Source organism: Rissa tridactyla, chromosome 1 (genome assembly GCF_028500815.1).
Source record: "Rissa tridactyla isolate bRisTri1 chromosome 1, bRisTri1.patW.cur.20221130, whole genome shotgun sequence".
In the NCBI taxonomy this organism is placed as follows: Eukaryota; Metazoa; Chordata; class Aves; order Charadriiformes; family Laridae; genus Rissa; species Rissa tridactyla.
In genome coordinates, this window is record NC_071466.1 from 52,166,282 (window position 1) to 52,187,832 (window position 21,551).

General features: G+C 41.5%; 1 long non-coding RNA gene across 2 annotated transcripts; it reads left to right on the forward strand.

Moving 5' to 3' along the window:
* Positions 1 to 7,405: 7,405 nt before the first annotated feature.
* LOC128904575 (uncharacterized) lies at positions 7,406 to 20,627 on the forward strand. 2 transcript variants are annotated; one of them, XR_008464545.1, is made up of 4 exons: positions 7,406 to 7,513; positions 14,886 to 14,974; positions 15,852 to 15,894; positions 19,826 to 20,627. It is a non-coding gene; the product is annotated as an uncharacterized LOC128904575 (long non-coding RNA). The 2 variants fall into 2 exon arrangements; XR_008464544.1 differs by lacking the exon at positions 7,406 to 7,513 and adding an exon at positions 7,703 to 7,841.
* The last annotated feature ends 924 nt before the right edge of the window (positions 20,628 to 21,551 follow it).

The window sequence follows — 21,551 nt, forward strand, 5'->3', positions numbered from 1 at the left end:
TAAGCTGCCTACTTGCTTACTACAAAACAGACAAGCAGCCCTACTCGCTACCCGAGCCAACATTTCATCAAATTCTGATGAAATGCTGTCCCTTGTGCGAACTTTGCTCATTACAATGTATGAAAACAAACCTGGATCCCGGAGGCTACCCACCCCCAAGGTGCGACCACTCCTCCTTGAGTACACCAACCATAATAAAAGTATTTATGACTAAAGTCACTCAAACTCCACTTTGAAGATAAAAAAATAGTATAAAAATAGCCCGAGAGAAGACACCATCGCGAACAAGTCAGGAGAACTCCATCACTAACTCCCAGGACCAGTCGATGGGCTGAGCCTTTCTTCCCCCCCACAGGGACACCTTTGGGTAAGATTTAGATTATACTGAGTGTTTCCTCAGGGAACTTACAAATCTCTCTCAAGAATCTCTCTCCTACATTTATAGCCAGGCAGTATTGTTTATAACTTTGTTGTGCATTTTGTATATGTAACAATATCTTTACTTGCATGTGCTTTGCAGACAGTGTATTTATCACTGGCAATCCTAAGAACATGTATATCTGTTGTTTAAATAAACTGCACTGTTTAAGTAGCTAGTCATTTTGGTTTCTCACTGAACGCGATCAAATATTCGAAAGTGGCCGTGCTAGTTCATAAGCACGACTAGACTGAAGGTGCAGTCCACTGTTAGTGTATCCAAATCATAGTAGCTTAATACATATTAAGTGCGTCTGGACTGATAGTGTTGAATTGGGCATCACTCAGAATTTAAACCTAGCCGCACCTAGCCTCCCACCTCAGTGAGGAGTGTTAGAACGCAAGGGGGGTTATTTTCTACCAAAAATGCTTTGTCCCTTTTCACACAACAGAATTTGATGTAGTTGGCAGGATTGCCATGGATAAAGTGCTGTAAAAATATGATTGTGCCCTTTCCCAGGCTGGGAAGGTGTGGGCCCAAAAATTTTGGAAGGATGAAGAGAAAGTGTTGGAATGTATTGAAGAGTGTTGGGCTTCGCTAAAGCTCAGAGTGGGAAAAGGCAAGGGTGTGATTTGTGCGGTGTTAGGCGCCTGTTTATCTTGTGCACAACAAGAAGCTAGGGAAACCCCTGCTCCTAATCTGATTTCAGCTGCAGAATATGCAACCCTGAAATCGGAGAATGAGGTGCTGAAGTCATCATTAGCTTTTCAAAAGGAGACAGGAGAAAAATTAAGAACTCAAGTTGATAAGTTTGTGAGTGAGAATGAATGTTTCGGAAACTGGAATGCTCGACTTGGGAGCGAAAATCTCCAACTTAAAATGTTATTGGAAAGGGTGACTGGTCTCTTAGATAAGATGCAGCCCTTGACCCAGGTCCAACAAATCTGTAAATTGATGTGTTATGCAAATTCCAGAACGCAGACCGGAGATCTTTGGTCTAATAGTGAGGAAGAGGAAGAAGATGAGGAGGGAAAGACTTTTACTTTGAAATCCCAAGTCTTTCCTTTACGTCCTCTGGTTAAAACTGAAACCGCGGTTGATGATGATGGTGAAATCCACACTACTGTGCATACTGTTCCGTGGACACTAACTGAGTTAGCGAAAATAAGGGAGAAATATTCGAGGCAGTCAGAAGAGTCAGCTGTTGAGCATGTGTGGCGAGTTTCTTCTGAAGGGGGAGACAGAACTATGTTGAGTGAGGAAGAGGCAGGAGACTCTTGGGGACCAGGAGTGTTTTTAACTACTATGCCCGGGGACCATAATTATTCCCTAACTGCTCGAGCAGCCTATTGGGCAGGTGGTATGGATCCGTGAGAGAGGGCGGAGCCATTAGAGATTAAAGCTACAGGCTACTCTGAACTGTTTGTGGCTGCACGGAAAGCAGCTTGTCTGCAAGCCATGTATGACAGAGAGGAATTTCAGAAATCACCTATGACAGCCCCTATCGACCCTGATCGATTGGCCCCTCTCATCCGTGGTCTTCCCGATTGCCTGAAACCATTCACTGTTAGCACTCAAGATCGCATACGAGATACTCGGGGTGTTCATGGGCGGAGCCGGCGTCACTACATACCCACCTGGAATGAATATGTACAGGAAATAGACCAATACTGGCACCAAATGGGCTGGGCCAGTCTAACTAGTGAAAAATCCTCCGAACACCCCCGAAAGGTTCGCCAAGTCCGAACTCATACTCAAAACCCTAAATCGGAGGGAAGGTTTAAGCCTGATAAGGACCGAAACGAGTTGTGGCGTAAAGCCCTACAATTAGGGGTGCCCCAACAATTCTTGCACGGTGTCCCTACAGGAGATCTCCGTTCGCTGATTCAATCTCTAACTAGAAAGAATAATTCAACTGCGGAGAAAAGTCTAACAAGAGAATCCCCAAGTCGCGAGAAAATTGAGCCTTCTGCACCAGAGTGTAACTTGATTGATTTGTCAGAGCCCCAGTCAAAAAACTCCTATCCCTGGGGAGGGCAGTGAGCCACCCTGTCCAGTGGGTACTAGCGATTCAATGGCTCTCTCATAAAGACTCCGAACCTGTTATTGTCATTCCTGTTGGACCCCGGAAGATGTCGGTAAACTTTATTATCGATACCAGAGACCAATGTCTGCAAACACTAACGAAACAGCACATCTTCTAGGTATAAATCCCACCCAACGCAGAGTCAACTTCACAGGAATTGATGGTGTGGTTAAAACACGCCCCACCACGAAAATAAACCTCTGGTTGCCGGGAGAGCAGTGAATAACTAGGGCGGAAGTTTCAATGGGAGCCTCACGTACTAACCTCCTAGGATTTGACATGCTGTGTGGGCCAATATGGAAATTTCCAGATGGGACTGTGTGGAGTTTTGCAGGACACAAAAAAGGATTAGATACAGTGAAATTTGGTCTATTAGAAACTTCTATACCTTTGCCTCCCTCTAAAATCACCCACCAATGTCCGGCAGTATCCACTGCCTCCGGCTGCAGTTGCAGGAGCAGACGGGGAGCTATCAGATTTAGAAAAAAGAAGCATCATTAAGAGGACTCACTCGCCTTATAATTCACCCGTGTAGCCAGCAAAGAAACCAACCAGGCAATGGTGTTTCACAGTAGATTACCGAAAGTTAAACACCAACACTGCACACCTGACCGCTGCAGTTCCTAATATCGTTGAAATTGTGACAATGATACGAGGAGCTGCCCATCCTTGGATGGCTGCCTTAGATGTTAAAGACATGTTTTTTATGATTCCCCTCCTTGAGCAGGACAAAGCGCGGTTTGCATTCACGTGGAAAGGAGTCCAATATACTTTTAACTGACTTCCACAACGATACAAGCATTCCTCCACTATTGCTCATAATGCTTTAGCTAAAGTGCTGTCAGCGATTCCTGTTTCACAGGGATGTATGGTGTACCAATATATTGATGACATCCTAATAGGGGGAGAGAACCAAGAAAATGTTAAAGATATGATGGAAAACATCCAAAAAACATTACTGGATTTAGTATTAGAAATACCAGACCCAAAGTGTCAGGGACCTGCACAGGAAGTTAAATTCCTGTGGGTCTGGTGGATTAAGGGAGCTACTTCTGTCCCTCACGATACCCTGAAAAAAATAGAACACGGACAGAATCCTTCCAGCGTGAAGGAGTTACAGCAAGTTCTGGGAACTTTAAGTTATTGGAGTAAACACATCCCTGTCTTTTCCATCATTGCTCGCCCCCTTTATTGTTTGCTCAAAAAGAGTAAATCCTGGGAGTGCACTGAACAACGTACTAATGCTCTGGAATTGCTAATAAAGGAGCTAAGGTTATTCCAACAACTTGGTCCTATATATCCAACTGACCCTGTCCATGTAGAACGGTGGTTCAGTGAACATGGTTCTCATTGTAACTTATGGCAGAAGGGACCACCTGGACCACCTGGACCACCTGGAGCTGTCACAGCAGTTCACCTGGCCCATCCCGCCAAGGCCATGAGAAACATTTCATGGGACATGCTCGTAGGGCTCAGGACACTGCCTGGCTTGTCCGAGCAAGGCGGCCAAGGGCATTTTACAAGGCTTTCTGGACACCAATTAATTTGGTTTTTTTTCAACTCTTTCTCATCAGTCTCTTGGCACGTATTGTGCCTCAAAGCAATGCGTTGCCACTTTATGCTGCAAGAGAAAGCAACATGATAGTCAGGATGCTACACAAGTATGGACCTTCTTGTCACTCAACAGTTGAGCACAGGGTTAACAGGAAGGTATAGGAAACCAAAGGATGATCAGGGCCTGTCTCTGTACAGGGTATCTGTTCCCTAATAGCCTGTGTGCGCAATGTCATTGATAGCTGCCCTTCTGAGGAAGGCAAGATGTTGAAAGGGCTAGATATGAATAAGTTCACAGATGCTATTTAAGATTAATATACTTCTGGTAATCTTTATAATAGTTTGATACAGGTATATGTAGGAGAATGCATAGTTTAAGTATACAACAGCTTCTGCAGATGTATGATCAAGAGCGGATAGAATGGAATGGAATGGAATGGAATGGAATGGAATAGAATAGAATAGAATAGAATAGAATAGTTCCAGTTGGAACGAACCTACAACGATCATCTAGTCCAACTGCCTGACCACCTGAGGGCACTTGACCAAAAGTTAAAACATGCTCAAGATGAGGCTGCACCAACACTGAAAACAGCAGGATGATCACTTCTTTTGACCAGCTAGTTATGCTGTATTTGATGGACTCCAGAATGTGGTTTGCCTTCTTGGCTGCCAGGGCACACTGCTGACTCATATTGAGCCTGCAGTCACCAAGCACCCCCAGATCACTTTCTGCAAGGTGGATCTCTAGCCACTCCTCTCCCAGCCTATACTTGTGTCTTGCATTACTCCATCCCAGGTGCAGAATCTGGCATTTTTTCTTGTTAAATTTCATGCCATTGATGTTTGCCCAATGCTCCAATCTATCCAGATCCTCCTGTAATGCCTCTTGTCAATTGAGAGAATCAACAGCATATTCCGGTTTGGTGTCACCAGCAAATTTACTAAAGGTGAATTTAACTCCTTCATCCAGCTCATTGATAGAAATGTTTGTTGTGCAGTTTGATATACTAATTACATAGAACTTGCTTAGCAGAACTTTCTTCACAATAGTAACTAAATTTGCTGATGCTTTAGGCCACAAGCTGTGAACTTTCATCTAGATATGTTGAACTTTTACCTAGTTAAGTAAAAGAAGGTCCCAGAGCCAGTTCAAACTGGTAGGAAGCTATAATTGTCAGCAGAAGCTGCAACCTTAGAGATAAGAAAATAAATGACCCACCTAGAGACAATGAAGGCACCCAATGAAGAACAGGAAGATCCCAGACCTTAATGTTACTGTTGGTCTGAACTGTCACATGAGGAGTGGGTAACTTAGACTGTAAAGGTATAATTACCCAGGGATATCTTTGTTCAGGGTCCCTCTTTGGAGGCACACAGCTTGAGCTGTAGTACTATTAACAAAAAGGACTTTACAGAATAATCTCTTTTTGGCTTATTGATTCATGGAAACCTAGAGTTTAACCCTGTTATAGTGGCTGGCATGTGTAATTTCCATAACATGTTGAACAGAACATCAAGTCCCGAGGAACACTGCAGGTCACTGGCTGCCAACCAGTTGTATCACCATTCACTACAAACCTCTGAGTTCTGGTGTTCAGCCAGTTCTTCATCCAGCGTGCCATGTACCTACTCATCTCACAGTTGGACAACTTGTCCAGAAGGATGCTGTGAGGGACATTATTAAAAGCCTTACTAAAATCCAGTCTTGTGGTTTAATCCCAGAAGGCAGCTAAGCACCACACTGCTGCTTGCTCACTTCCCCCTGCTGGGATGGGGGAGAGGATTGGAAGAGTGTACATTCAGAAAAACTACATCCACAGCCTTCCTTTCATCCAGTAGGTGGATGACCTTCTTGTAGAAGGATATCAAGTTAGTTAGACAAGACTTTCCTTTTGTGAACCCATGTTGACTGTGCCTGATGATTGCATTCTTTTCCATAACCTTTCCTGGTACTGAGCTTAGACTAACAGATCTATAGTTTCCTGGTTCTTCCCCGATGGCCTTCTTACAAATTGGAATAAAATTGGCTAGCTTCCAGTCAGAAGGGACCTCCCCATACTTCAACACCTTTGGCAGATGATTGAGATGGCTCCTGCCATAATATGCTCTGGCTCCTTCAGTACTCTGGGATGAATCCCATCAGGTCCCATGGACTTGTGAACATTCAGCTGATAAAACTAGTCTCTTACAATTTCAGTGTCCACAAATGGAAAGTTACTGCTCCCCCAGTCATGGTCCTCCAACTCAGAGGATCAAGCAGCACAAGACTTATCCTTAATATAAAAGACTGATGCAAAAATGGATTGAATGCTTCCACCTTTTCTTCATCCCTATTAGTCAGGTGACGATCTTCATCAAGTCTTGGTCCAGTATTTTCCTTATACCTCCTCTTGTTAGTAACATACTTTAAAAAGGCCTTTTTTTGTTGACTGACACAACACTGGCCAGTTTCAGATCTAGTTGAGCTTTGGCTTTTCGTGTTTTCTCCCTACACATGTGGACTACAGCTATGTGATCTTCCTGTGAAGCCTGAACTTGCTACCAGATATCATAAATTTCTTTTTACACCTGAGTTGCAAAAGGAGTTCCCTGTTCAGACAAGCTGGTCTTCTGCCCCGTTTGCTTGATTTTTGACACCATGGAATTGCCTTCTCTTGTGCTTCAAAGGTGATTTTTAAAAACTGACCTGCTTTCATAGACCCCTAAGACCTCAAAAGAGGATACAAAGGGGACACTGTAAACTAGTTCCCTGAGTAACTTAAAGTTTGCTCTCTTGAAATCCAGAGTAGCAACCCTGCTGACTTTTTTCTCATTACACTCAAAATTTTAAACTCAACCAGAGACTCTCAACCACATCATCCCTAACTGTAAGGACTGTACACACAATCCTCTCCCTTACATATGGTGCAACTCCTCCATCCCACCTGCTCTGCCTATCCCTCTTGAACGGCCCACAGCCTTTCGTTCTAGCACTCCAGTCATGGGACTCATTTCATCAAGTCTCACTAATGCCGATGACATCATACCTCTGGGAATAGATAAATGTTTCCACTAACTATCAAAACCCAAATCCATACAGTGTTGTTGGAAACTAAGAGGCATACCTGGTATTCTATAATTAGATTAAAAAAAAAACAAACCAAACCAAACCAAACCAAACAAAAAAACCACAACAAAAGAACAAAACCAGCTCTGGATTTTGAATTTATTTTTTCCCCCCACAGAGTAATTACAGGAAAAACAAAAAAGTCAGTGAGTCTTTGGAGAAGAAGAATACAAGGAAGGAAGTGAACAACTACTTTGTTGCAGCAGATCCCTGGGAAGTTCATTACTGAATACTGGAGGCTAGGAGTAAAAAGAAAAAGCTTCTGAAAATTATATAAGGTCATTGGTATTCAAATATGAAACAGTAGATTTTCATTGAGTCGCCGTGGAGACCAGCTTCAGTGCAGGTAAGGCCTCACTGGGGAAGGGGATCGCGGCGGATAAGGCCGGCAAAAGGGCTCTTTTGAGGGCTCTTTCGAGGGCTCTTGTAGCCAGGAAAGGCAGCTAGCTCGTGCCGAAACCGGCAGCTCGGGGGCGGGCTGCTGACGTGGCAGGGGCGGAGTCAGCGTCACACGCGGCAGCTCTAAACGGGTGGTCCCGGAGCGCAGCGGCCGGCGGCTGTGCACCCAGCACGCGGGTAGCCTACGTGGGTCACCCAGGGCGGCACCGCAGTGCGAGCGAACGAACAAGGAGCAGCATTTCGTATGGTGGGTCACTGGAAGCCTTGAGTCTAAGGTAAGCAGAAGCTGGGCAACCACAAGCAGAGGAACATCGGCGTGCAAGGGCACCGGCTCAGGGCGCGGGGGAAGCGAACAGCAGAGATCCTCCATCTCCCGGCACGAGAAAAGAACATGGCTGCAAAACAGTCGAAAGCTTCTGCGAGGAAGAACGTGGGAACTCAGACTGAGCTCCTCTGCAAGCATGTGGCTGTGCAGGTCTCGGGCTGTAATGAATGCCTGAGTCTGGCACTGCTCCCACAGGGTTCCAGAGACACTGTGTGCATACGGTGCGATCAAGTAAATGATCTGCTCAGGAAGGTGGTTGAACTGAAGGAAGAGGTAGAAAGGTTAAGAAGCATTAGGAACTGTGAAAACGAAATAGATTGGTGGAGCCATACCCTGAGGCAAAGGCAGCAGGGAGAGGCTCTATCAGAAGTGGATGACCCACTTCCCTCCTGTCACCAGGCAGAAGGAGAGGACTCAAGGGATAAGGGGGAGTGGAGTCAGATCCCTCCTCGGAGAGGTAAGCGAAACCCCTCACGGCCCCCCTCACCATCCCAACTGCCCTTACGTAATAGGTATGAGGCTCTGGAAATTGAGGACCAGGCGATTGAGGATGGAGAAGCTGATCCATCCAGTGAAATGCCCAGTGCTCGTCACTCACCCCCACGCCTCAGGACGTCCTCAACAAAGAAAGAAAGAAGGGTTATTGTAGTAGGTGACTCCCTTCTGAGAGGAACAGAGGGTCCTATCTGTAGACCGGACCCATCCCACAGGGAAGTCAGCTGCCTCCCTGGGGCCAGAATTAAGGACATACGGAGGAAACTCCCTTCCCTGGTCCAGTCATCAGATTACTATCCGCTACTGATATTTCAGGTAGGCAGTGACGAAGTAGGTACCAGAAGTCTGAGGGCAATGAAGAATGACTTTAGGGCCCTGGGACGGCTGGTTAAGGGATCGGGAGCACAAATAGTGTTCTCCTCTATCCCACCATTTGCAGGGGTAGACGAGGGGACAAATAGGAGGAGGCAGCAAATTAACTCCTGGCTCCGTGACTGGTGCGTCCGGCAGGACTTTGGCTTTTTTGAACATGGGCTGATCTACAGGAAACCAGGCATGCTGGCATCAGGCGGGGGAAGCCTAACCCGAAGGGGAAGAAAGAGACTGGGACAAGAATTAGCAGGGCTTATCCATAAGGCTTTAAACTAGGCTTGATGGGGGATGGGGACGAAACCAGGATCACAAAAGTGGTGCCTGGGAGCAACATAGCAGTGCTCATGGGTATAAGTGATAGCAAGGTCTTGCAGCCTGTCTCAGCGATGGTGGGGGATAGTGAATTGTGTGGCAGCATAGACACAAGGAGTAGTGATAATTTGGTAACTACAGTAGTGTCCGAGAATGATCAGGTGCAAATCAGGGCCTGTCCCCCCAAGAAAGTGGTAGGACAATTAACCCAACTGAAGTGCATCTACACTAATGCACGTAGCATGGGGAATAAGCAGGACGAGCTGGAGGCCATCGTGCAGCAGGGAAACTATGATGTGGTTGCCATCACGGAAACGTGGTGGGAAGACACACACAAGTGGAGTGCTGTAATTGATGGCTACCAGCTTTTCAGAAGAGATAGGCAAGGGAAGAGAGGTGGTGGGGTGGCCCTCTATGTTAGGGGCGGTTTTGAATGTCTAGAACTCAACAGTGTGAATGACAGTGTTGAGTGTGTATGGATAAAAATCAAGGGGAAGGCCAACAAGGCAGATATCATGATGGGAGTTTGTTATAGACCCCCTAATCAGGATGTAGAAACAGATGAAGCATTCTATAAGTGGCTGGCAGAGGTCTCGCGATCATCTGCCCTTGTTCTTGTGGGGGATTTCAACTTCCCGGATGTCCGCTGGGAATACTACACAGCAGAGAGGGAACAGTCCCGGTGGTTCCTGGAGTGTGTGGAAGACAACTTCCTAACACAGCTGGTGAAGGAACCTACTAGGGGAAGTGCCCTACTGGACCTACTGTTTGTTAACAGAGAAGGTCTTGTGGGGGATGTAAAGGTTGGAGGTCGTCTTGGGCAGAGTGACCATGAAATGATAAAGTTTTCAATTCTTGGTGAAGGGAGGCGGGGAGCCAGCAAAACTGCCACCTTGGATTTCCGAAGGGCAGACTTTAGCCTGTTTAGGAGCATGGTTGAGAGTGTCCCTTGGGAGGCAGTTTTGAAGAGCAAAGGTGCCCAGGAAAGCTGGTCATACTTCAAGCAGGTGCTCTTAGAAGCACAGGTGAAGGCCATCCCCATGTCCCGAAAGACGAGCCGACAGGGAAGAAGGCCAGCCTGGCTAAATAGAGAGCTTTGGCTGGACCTCAGGAAAAAAAGGAAGGCTTACATTCTCTGGAAAAGGGGCTTAGCAACTTATGAGGATTATCAAGATATAACAAAGCTATGCAGGGGGAAGATTAGAAGGGCCAAAGCTCAATCAGAACTCAGCTTGGCCACTGCAGTTAAAGATAACAAGAAGAGATTTTTCCAGTATATCAACAGAAAAAGGAAAACTAGGGAAAATATAGGTCCACTGATGAATGAGACGGGTGCCCTAGTGGTGGAAGACCCAGAGAAGGCAGAGTTACTGAATGCCTTCTTTTCTTCGGTCTTCACTGCTAAAGCCGTCCCTCACACATCCCATACCCTGGAGGCAAGGGGGAAGGTCTGGAGAGAGGAAGATTTTCCCTTAGTTGAGGAGGACCGGGTCAGAGACCACTTGGCCAAGCTGGACATTCATAAATCCATGGGCCCTAACGGGATGCACCCGCGAGTGCTGAGAGAGCTGGCAGATGTTATCGCTAGACCGCTCTCCATCGTCTTTGAAAAGTCATGGGGAACAGGAGAGGTGCCTGAGGACTGGAGGAAGGCTACCATCACTCCAATCTTCACAAAAGGCAAGAAGGAGGACCCAGGGAACTACAGGCCGGTTAGTCTCACCTCTGTCCCTGGGAAGGTAATGGAGCGACTCATTCTGGATGTCGTCTCCAAACACATAGAGGAACAGGAAGTTATTGGAAGTGGTCAGCATGGATTTACCAAGGGCAAATCATGCCTGACCAATCTGATAGCTTTCTATGATGTTATAACTGGTTGGCTGGATGAGGGGAGAGCTGTAGATGTCATCTACCTTGACCTTAGCAAGGCTTTTGACACTGTCTCCCATAACATCCTCATTAGGAAGCTGAGGAAGTATGGGCTAGACGAGGTGACAGTGAGGTGGATCGAGAGCTGGCTGAGTGACAGAACCCAGAGGGTTGTGATCAGTGGCACAGAGTCCAGTTGGAGGCCTGTAACGAGTGGTGTCCCTCAGGGGTCAATACTTGGACCAATTTTGTTCAATATATTCATTAATGACCTAGATGAGGGGACAGAGTGTATCCTCAGCAAGTTTGCTGATGATACCAAGCTGGGAGGGGTGGCCGACACTCCAGAGGGCTGTGCTGCCATCCAGCGTGACCTGGACGGGCTGGAGAGCTGGGCAGAGAAGAACCTAATGAGGTTCAACAAAAGCAAGTGTAGGGTCCTGCACCTGGGAAGGAAGAATGCCAAACACCAGTATATGTTAGGGGCAGACATGCTGGGAAGCAGCTCTGAGGAGAAGGACCTGGGGGTCCTGGTAGACAGCAAATTATCCATGAGCCAGCAGTGTGCCCTTGTCGCCAAGAAGGCCAATGGCATCCTGGGCTGCATAGGGAAGACTGTGGCCAGTAGGTCGAGGGAGGTCATTCTCCCCCTCTACTCTGCACTGGTGAGGCCACAACTGGAGTATTGTGTCCAGTCTTGGGCTCCCCAGTTCAAGAGGGACGGGGAACTACTGGAGCGAGTCCAGCGTAGGGCAACCAAGATGATTGTGGGACTGGAGCACCTCCCTTATAAGGAAAGGCTGAAAGAGCTGGGACTCTTTAGCCTGGAGAAGAGAAGGTTGAGGGGGGACCTGATTAATGTTTACAAGTATCTAAAGGGTGGGTTTAAGGAGGACGGAGCCAGGCTCTTTTCAATGGTTCCCAGTGACAGGACAAGGGGCAATGGGCACAAGCTAGAACATAGGAAGTTCCGTTCAAATACACATAAAAACTTCTTTACGGTGAGGGTGACAGAGCACTGGAACAGGCTGCCCAGGGAGGTTGTGGAGTCCCCTTCTCTGGAGATTTTCAAGACCCGCCTGGATGCAGCCCTGAGGGATGTGCTTTAGGCAATCCTGCTCTAGCAGGGGAGTTGGACTAGATGATCTCTAGAGGTCCCTTCCAACTCTGAAGATTCCGTGATTCCATGATTCCGTGATTTGCTGTTTGTGAACCTTACAGATACTAGATTTGATTGGGTTTGTTATTGCGTTTTTTTTTAAAGCTGAGCATCTACTATGCAAACTATAAGTGATCGTTAACACTTTCTTTACAGAGCAAACACGTTTCTTCTACCAAAATATGTTACACATTGCTATTGCCTGTTACTTTCACAGATATGTCACGGTGAAGCTGTACTGAGCTTGGTACACCTTGCGCTCCGTGTATGGCCTCCTTTTGTATGTCACAAAATAACACTATTTGAGGACAATGCTAGATAATATCATTATGTTCTGAAAGGACTAAATTATATGTTATATTTTTTGCTTTTTATTGCAAAATCCTTTGCTTTTTTTCACGGTTTTGACGTGATGAAAATAACCATAATGAATATGCGGAGTAAGTGGTTAGTAGATGTGGGGGATAACATTTGAATCTGTGACAATATTGATACCAAAAATCCTCATGGAAACTAACAAGTGTTTGGAAGATGTGGTATGGTAAACTTGGGGAGCCATAAAAGAATAGAGGAATCTTTCTTATTCCTTTAGCAATGCTTCCCATCATCAGTCCTGATACTTCTGAAGTAATGTGAACTTCTTGAGACTTCACAGCAGGTGATGCAATAGTTGCTGGCAAGGCTCCTTCACCTCCTGCCACAGTGCATTTGGGATCCTCTGATCCACCACTGCACCTTTTCCTCACTCACTTTTCTCACAGGTGCAATAGATGCCTTTCCCCCTCTCCTGATTCATACAGCATCTCTGTCCACATGCAGCATTTTTCTGAGAGAGGGCAGAGAACCACTAAGTAGTGAGGGAGAGTACACGAAAAGGGGATGAAGGACTAAGTACAGTTTTGATTCCAGTTCTAAAATAGGATGTTCAGATCCCATGATCAAACCGGCTGTGAATGGCAAGGGAGGAGAGGGATGGATTTGAGAAGGGATTATGAATCCAGCGCACAGCAGGACACTCATTAAAGAATAACACAAAGGTGCTGCACAGAAGAGGAAAAGGCTGGAAATGTAGGCATCAGCGCCTACAGGTTTTGATAGTATTTAATAAAATGTACACGCAGAATCATAATACTTCTATTGTATCAGCATATATATCACACCTCTACTCCTCTCTGGCGAGACCCCACCTAGAGTACTGCGTGCAGCTCTGGAGTCCTTAGCACAAGAAGGACATGGACCTGTTGGAACGGGTCCAGCGGAGGGTCACAAAGGTGATCAGAGGGCTGGAGCACCTATGCTATGAGGACAGGCTGAGAGAGTTGGGGTTGTTCAGCCTGGAGAAGAGAAGGCTCTAGGGAGACCTTATAGCAGCTTTCCAGTACCTAAAGGGGGCCTACAGGAAAGATGGGGAGGGACTCTTTATGAGGGACTGGAGCGACAGGATGAGGGGTAACGGTTTTAATCTGAAAGTGGGGAGATTTAGATTAGATATTAGGAAGAAATTCTTTACTGGTGGTGAGGCACCAATGGTGAGGCACTAGAACAAGTTCACCCAGAGCAGCTGTGGATGCCCCATGCCTGGAACTGTTCAAAGCCAGGCTGGATGGGGCTTTGAGCAACCTGCTCTAGTGGGAGGTGTCCCTGCCCATGGCAGGGGAGTTGGAACTAGATGATCTTTAAGGTCCCTTCCAACCTGAACCATTCTATGATTCTATGTACCACTGGTGACCATGTGATTCCTCTTCTTTTTTCGGTGTTGCTATTGGTTTGTTGATGGATGTTTGTTTGTTTGTTTCCAATCCTTACCCCACCCAGAGATACAGGGAGGAACTGAGGTTCCATTACCCAAATGTAGGTGCATTTGAATAAAAAAAGAGAATGAGGAAGGGAAAGGTTGTCCTTCATTAAAATAACTGCAAACTGTCAGAGGTTTCTCCTTTCTTCAAAATATATACCAAAATGTATATTAAACTTAAAATAATATATTAAATATAAAAATATTAAAGCCCTAAAAGGCTTTTGTGTGGCTTTACAATTTAGTTTGAAAATTTTATATGATTTCATAATGATTATTTCCAAGTTTAATAAATATTATCCCTACTCTCTAAAAGGCAGGATACTTAGTAGTAATATAAGACATAATTACTAGCATGTAATAATGCTAAAATTTAATTAAAATATAGTGGTTTTATACTTGTTTATATATGGGTTTTTTTGTAATAATATTGTAAATAATATATTATTTACTTTAATAATACTTTATTATTACCTTTGATGAGTACAAACTTAGGTCAAAGCAGTGTCAAAAGCACTTCTTCCATGACTTCAGTTTGAACTGTATCTAAATGAACAATTAAAATGACCACATCCACAAAATTTATGTTTATAGATTCTTATGTCTTCCAAGGAATCCATATATAGAATAACGGTAACATAACAAACCTTCTTTGAGACTAAGTGTCCAGAATTGATTATACTCTAATATGTTTGCAAATTTATTTATTTTTTTTTCTAGCATGGTTATATATAGACCTGTTTGTGACAAACGGCATTATGGGTATGGACTAGTGATGAAACAGTGGATCATATAGTTTTATCAATTATTATTAAAATACATATAGCTACAATATAGTGAATGAGAGCTAAAGTGTATTAAAAATCTGCTTGACTATGATGAGATTTGTCAGCTTTAGTGATAGTGTTTATTATAGCCCATAGATTATCCAGTGGAAGGGAAATGCCTATTTCTGCTTCTATCATAAGTAACAGATTAATCGACCTTTAAAGGGCCTTGGCATGTGGGAGGCAGTGAGAGACATCTTATCTCGTGTTTTGAAACACTGTGAGAGGATAAAGAATCTCAGTATTTACAATAGGTAAGTACTTCATTATACTGACTATATCCATCTCAATAGCACATCATGTGGAAAAATATCTCAACTATATTTTTCTGGATTAAAAAAAAATCAAATTTATTTCTAGTACTAAGATTTATTTCCAATGCATGTTCATTCAAAATATATTGATAAAGCTTAATAAAATTGATCAGGCATGCATTTTTCTGTCTCGTTATCATCAGAGTAGATAAAAGTCCTACGGTTTAATAATAAATTAATTACTTTTAAAAGTACTTATAAATTCATGCAACATAGCATTGGCACTCAGACTGAATAAGAGACTCTACAGACTAATATCACAGAAAAGACATTTTTCAGGTTTGTTCATGTCAGCCTTTAACTTGTTTTTGATAATCATTATTAACAAACCCTATTATAAATATCAAGGAAATCTTTATGTGCTAAATCTTCCCTTTCTTGACAGGACAATTTCTACTGATTTAAATGAAAGGCATAAGTTTAAAATACTGTCCATTGGTTACAGAAGGAATATTCAGATACCTAAATATTAGTATGTGTCAAAATACCTTTACAGATTTGTCCATAAGGAGAATTTCCCAACCTTTAGGAGGAAGAGAATGACTTAAGTATTGAACTATTTTTTTCTTCACTTAGTAGGACTGCATAAAGAATGCTTGTATATGTTAATATACATGCAATAGTTTTTTTCTGTTTCTGCTAATGCTTGTACCCCACAATATTTGGAGTTTATGAGTAGCAGGGAGTTAAATTTTGCTGTGAGGCTAAAAATGGTATTAATTAAATAAATAGTATTAATGAAATAAATGGTAGTAATTAAATAAAATTCCTGACTAACAGTTTCTTTTTGCTCACATCTTTTTTTTTTCCTTTTCAGTTATTTTTTTTCACTTAAATTATTATAATTAAGTAAATCTTAGGTAAGTAGGAGTTCAGCAATATATGTTTTTATATTACCATAATACAATGTGTCCAAATACTCATCTCTAAGCAAGAATTCCAATTTCTTTAGATGGAATAACTGTAATAATACTGTATGCTATATTCTGTGATAATTACACGTGATATTCCATTTGAGGATTTATCATCAAATTAAATGACAATATATTCTCAGATTTTTATTTTTTTTTAAAGTCCTTACGGCCTAGCTACCTACATATGTGTGTATATATATATATATAAACTTTTTTTTTTTTTAACAAGTCCTTCTAGTAGGTATTTTCAGCTGTTTTACTGTATAAACTGCTGAAATAAAGTTTATGCTGACAAAGTAATGCTTAGACCTCTGCCTTGAGTTCTTATAGAGAATTTAAAATCAACTGATGCCTGGATCCTTTCAATTTGTCCTTTATATGTTCTTCTATGTGCATGAAGATATCTGTATATAAGACTATCACTTTTGCTAATGTCTTGTTCATTGATTTTAACACTTCGGGAAGTCATGTAAGATTTGCAGCATTTCTGACTTCAGGAAGAATCAAATGTTTGTTTATAGGCTGGACAGAGTAGGCTAATAATACTCATATTTACAGTTAACCATACCCATAAAACTTTTGCTTAGATGTAGCATGTTTTGTGGCATAGTTTTGTTATTGTTAGTTTGCTGCTCTTAATTTGATTTTTTTTTCCACATTCTGGAATTTTAATCAAACAACAAGTAGATAAACGAGACGTGAGAAAAAATATTTTACATACAGTAAAATATTTATTTCTGCTGACTGTGGAGGAAATCTCCTTTGCACACCTACACTATTGGTCACTGAAGTTAGATGGAGACAAATCACACAACAAACATATGTCTTCTAGTTTGCATGTGTATTAAATAGATGGTAATATGTATACACATATATAAAAAATATTATCACATATACATGTATATACATATACATACGTAAAAATATAACATTACACATATATAATTACATATATAATGTGAAATGTCCTTAACTTGATATCTAACTCTTGAAAGAAACCCTGATTCCAAATCATTATTCTTGAAATCAGAGAAATTACTTGGAACCACAAAATTAGCTGCAGAAGGAGCTTGTTCAGTTCACAGATTGTCTGCTCACAAAGAAAAATCTTTTGCGAGGTACTGTTTCTGGCAGTTTCAGAAACCAATGCCTGAAAGATTTATTTATCCCTAGAGTTTGTCCTGGCAAAGAAAGTTAGAAGCAGAGGCAGAAACAATCTGAAAAAAACTTATTTTGTCACTTACAAAAGTAGTAACATGGATTTTCCGTTAATCAGGACTTCAGTGTTCATATCTGTCAGTTCAGCACTCTGTTTACCAACTCTCCCTTGGAATAAATTGCTTGTCAATCAGAATAAACCTTTTTTTTTTTTCCATCATTTTTTTTTTCTCTGAATAACAGCCTTTCAAAACAATAGATGGAGTGGCCATACAGTCCTGAATGGGAGAGCATTACTTCAAATAAAAGTAGCCCTTATGCACAGAGAAAAAAATAAATTGTCCTGAGGATGAATCTTATATTTAGAAGTATTTTATTTTTATTGGAAAAAAGCAGCAAAGTGCACTCTGATAAAATCAGATATATTCACACTTCTACATTTTGATGCACCCTTTGTACTACAAAGCACAATTTATTTGTTGAGCCTTTCTGGGATAAGACATAAATCATGCTGAAATTAAGTTTTGGATTGAGGACAGTATATTGTTTCCTTCAGTAGCAACCAATTCTAATGACCTATAAACAAAGTACGAGGGAATATGCTCAAATGCAGAAATCAATGCGCTGGTATAGCTTTCATTAGGTAGAGTATGGGGATTTAGAGTCTACAATGTTAACTGAGCAAGCATAACTGAAAAAAAAAAAAAAAGCCCAAGTAGTATTTAGCAAATAATGCATCTTGTTCTGTTATCCTTTCAAATTGTTCTAAGTAGGTATAAAGAAAAACTAAGCTGAATTATCCACTTACATCAGAACTAACAGGTTCCACAAACTCTTCACTCTGAACAGTAATTGCACTTTGTCCCTCACTTGAGGAACACAAACACTTCATCACTGTCTGTTGTCTTCAACACTCCTCTGTGGCAGCATTAATTTTTTCGTGTGTAATTTTGACAATACTTGATTTGTGTTTACTATAGGCTTCTGCGGGATCTTCCACTATTTCTCTCACATCTTCTGTGTTTCATTATTTCAAAATTTATTGTCTCTGCTTCACCCTTCTTTCCACTTGAAGAACCTGTCTGAAGAAGTTCAGGTATAAAATTAGAACATCATACAATAAACAGGTTATGCATACATACAAACATGCATACATATTTATACACATACACATAGATTTATTTTAAGGATAAAGTTTTTGAATGTTACTTCGATGACAATTTCTTCTCATTACTTCATTTTCTAATGCCTTCTTAAAATTTGATCAATTATATCAGGAATGAAAAGAACAAAGGATTAGGTTAGAGGAAAGAATATTTTGACAATTAAGCAGTTTGGCACAATTTGCCTTCTGATTCATGGCTAGACAAGAGTCCTGGCCTGCAAGAGAGGAAGAAAATTTGCATGGGCTGGTTTTGGTTTATATCCGTGTGAAAGGAAGATGAGGTTCATCTATCTAGAAACATCAGAAGATGCTCCTGCAGTCATATACAGTTCTATATAGAAATGAGTACTTCCAGGTGGAGATATAACCCATCCCAAGGGAAGTATTCATTAGTTCCAGAACTCTTAAAATACCTTGTTTTAAGACTTGGTCAGCAGCCTTATGTTTAATGAAAATCTGTGTTTTTTCAAATACAGATAACACATGTTATTCTCTGAAATATTTTACTGAAAATACAGATAACAATATTGAAAATAAAGCTTAAGCAAGATTGCATTATGAGATTGAATTCTGAAGACTTTTTTTTTTTTTTCTGAGACTGCAATTTGCTTAACTCTGAACTCAATTATGTTCTAAGTACACACTAGGAGACAACACACATAAAACTATACCAGACTGTTGTCAGTCAAATGTCTATTTAAATAGTTAAGAAAAACCTTTGCTATCAATATACAAGAAAGAAGAAGTGGTTTTTAGAATCCACTATATTTAAAATGCTATACATTAACTGCATACAACAAAACAGAGGTCTTGAACATTCGTAGGGATTAAAGTAGTTTAGTAACCTTGAAGTATAAGGGTTATTAATTTTAAAACTTCTTGAAATTCTCATACAACAGATCATTTCACTTCTGGAAATTCCTTAGTTTTATTGAACCAATGTATCCTTGTTATTATTGGTATTATGGTTTGCTGAAGCATGAAAGAATGAAGAAAGCTGTGACTGTGCTTATTTTAAAAATAGCTGTAAATTATTGGAAGATTTGTAATATTTCTAAGAAGATATATATATATATCTAAAAATTTCTAAACTTACAGCATTAGAAATACTGGTAAAACCACTTGGAGATTAAAAATCCTATTTGATATTCATGTGGTTAATGAATTTCACTTATGCTAAACTGATAGTAGTTACAGCAGCTATGCAAAGCAAATAAAGAGAATGGGCTGGAATTGGGAGTGAAGTACTGCTACTCTAATGCCCAGTGTTATTATTTGTAGCACTGTACCCCAGTAAATACTGAGTTGTTATTGTTTGCAATAAGTTTTGCTAAGCTGAAAAATCAGACCCCAGAACCTGCCTGTCTTTGTCTGGACTTGCTTTGGCCTGCCTAGAGATGTGGTTTAAATTCTAACACCAATTACCTAATGACCAGCTAGATATTACCTACTTTGTATCAGCTTTTATTGTTTTGTACCAACGTGTGGTGTAATGCTTAACATTGTATGCGTTATTAACTAACACATAGTTACAGCACAGTTTTTACCATTCAGGAAGAACTACCTGAGACCCTGGAATGAAATGCAGCATGGAAGACTGCCAGCATGGGAAGACAACAAAGGCCATGAAAACGCAGGCACAGGATAATACTGGAGGCTCTAGATCTATACACAATTCACCAATGGTCAATTACTGGTCATCAAAGAAATGCAGCCCTTTGATCTCAGAAAAATAAATTTTTGAGATTAAAAAAAACCCCACAAAGTACAAGCACCAACATACTTAAAGTACACCATATACAGAGCATTTATATACATCATGGACTTGCAGACCAATGAAAAGGGAAGGTGTTGAGCATTTTAGCAGACATAAAAATGACCTGAGATAGATCCTAGCGTGCAAAAGAAAAAACTATTGGTATCAGCATTATACTACTCCCAGCAAAAGACTTAGGCTGCTGATGACTCCCCATACAGATCCTTCTCAGACAGAAACCCCCTATTGTAAGACTCACTACAGGGGCAGTAGAAGGGTGAGCATGAAGCCAGAGAAAGGGACTGATACTAGGAACTATTTAGTGTATAAATATATATATATGTATGTTTAACTTATAAATATATAAATATTTATAAACACACACACATCTATTTTAATTAAATAAAACTAAATGTGTTATTTAACTAATGTATTGGTCTCATTTTAACTGTACTAATAATTTGTTGGTTAGACTGTTAAGATTTTGATAAGACTAACAATAAACAGGTGGGAATTCAACCAATCCATTCCGTAACTCCAGTGAAACAAATTGATTGCACACACCCCTAACAAAGATTCTGTCTATCATTAACAGGGTGAAAAAATAAATTATTCTGCTTTTGGCTACATGCCTAATGGATAAGATGGGTATCAAACCCCTGGTATTTTCATGCGGAACTGTCTGGAGCAGGACATAGCAGGGGGGAAAAGTTTTCAAACATTCTAAGGATTAGCACTGGAACAGGCTGCCCAGTGAGGTTGTGGAGTCCCCTTCTGTGGAGATTTTCAAGACCCGCCTGGATGCAGCCCTGAGGGATGTGCTTTAGGCAATCCTGCTCTAGCAGGGGAGTTGGACTAGATGATCTCTAGAGGTCCCTTCCAACTCTGAAGATTCCGTGATTCCGTGATTCCGTGATTTTTGGGGGAGAGAGGAGCTGAACTCTAAGGTAGCTCCTTTCATTGCATTCGTGACTTAGTTAACTAATGTTTTGAATGATTTGAACTTAAGAAATTGCTGAATACAAGACCTTTGACAAATCTGTCCTCCTTATGTATTACAAGCATCAGAAATGTAAAATATCCCTCTCTTGTTCGTAACCTAGCTAGGCGTAAGGTGTAATTTTTTTTGTCTTCTATTGCTAAGAGAGGTATCAGATAAAGTAACTAAAGCTAAATTATAATTCATTTGTCTTTTATGGATAGGAGAAAGAGTAAATGCATAAATTGTGTTGTGCTGGAAAGGATTGTATGAAATATAAGTATTAATTCTGTCATGGTAACTAGAAGACTGTAGTTGCCAAACATGTCTTGTCACCAGAGGTTAGATTCATGTGGGCGAGACTAAGTCTTGTATGGAGATGACAGATGATAAAATAAAGTCCAAGAAATTCTGATGCTTACAGTTATGAAGGGAAGAAAATAACATTCTCTATATACTTTCTGATGCTTTATTTCTGCATTACAGAATTGTAGTGAATGTTGCCTTGAGACACACTTATTGCATCTGAGAAGAAGATGATGGTG